At 43.1% G+C, this 926-nt stretch overlaps 1 pseudogene; it reads left to right on the top strand.

Moving 5' to 3' along the window:
- The first annotated feature begins 241 nt into the window (after positions 1-241).
- On the top strand, positions 242-724 carry LOC103125229 (histone deacetylase complex subunit SAP18-like; annotated as a pseudogene).
- Positions 725-926: the final 202 nt, after the last annotated feature.

The raw sequence follows: 926 nt of genomic DNA, 5'->3' as shown, positions 1-926 counted from the left end.
TTCATTGGAGAAGAGAGGCTATGAAGGAGAGAATTTGACTTATTGTCAAAAAAATAAAGTCAAATGGATAAGAGATTTCAGTGATGCTGGGGAAAGAAATCTAGCCAGAGAAGATAATACAATGACCAGCTAGGCACAGATTAGGATGGAGGGCTGAGGAGATGGTAGGAATGGCTGTGCTTTGAAGGCAGAACTGATAGGGTTTACAGGTAGATTACATATGAAATGAGGACACAGGAGGAAGATGGAGGTGGAGTCGCGCATCACTCAGGAAGAGATCAAGAAATAACTGGAGAAGCCAATCGACAGGGAGAAGACCTGCCTGCTGCTGCTGCAGGTCTTTACCACCACCAACAGGCGCCACCACCGCATGGATGAGTTCTCCCGGAAATGTGCCATCCAACAAGCTGCAGATCTACACCTGGATGGATGCAGCCTTGAAAGAGATGACAAGTTTAGTAAAAGAAGTCTACCCAGAAGCTAGGAAGAAAGGCATTCAAGTTCAAGTGTTCAAACACTTCAAATTTACAATAGTTTCCACACATCTTAAAAGACCAGGCTATATCGAGTGAAGGAGATTGGCAGCACAATGTCTAGGAGGAAGGGGACTGACGATCCCATGAACTTGCAGTTGCAGAAATTCCAGATCGGGGGCTATCTGAACATAGCAATCGCCCCTCCAAACTGGGCACCGCCTACTTCAGGACTCATGAGACCCTACTGAGTTTTTACTATGTCTTGAATTTTGTATTCAGTTCTATGAAATAACTCCCCATCCCTTCATCATTGCCATTAAGCCTTTAAACAAACTGTAATGCATCTATTTAGGAGTTAGATTTGGTTGTGCTGTGGTATGGCAGTTAATAGAAAGTTCTATGTTTCAAGTCTTTTTGTAAAATATGAAGAAAAGTGCTCTTTGTAGTCTA

The sequence above is a fragment of the Erinaceus europaeus genome, chromosome 13 (genome assembly GCF_950295315.1).
Source record: "Erinaceus europaeus chromosome 13, mEriEur2.1, whole genome shotgun sequence".
Classification (NCBI taxonomy): domain Eukaryota; kingdom Metazoa; phylum Chordata; class Mammalia; order Eulipotyphla; family Erinaceidae; genus Erinaceus; species Erinaceus europaeus.
Note: the sequence above shows the minus strand (reverse complement) of the source record. Positions and strands in the feature narration are given on the sequence as shown.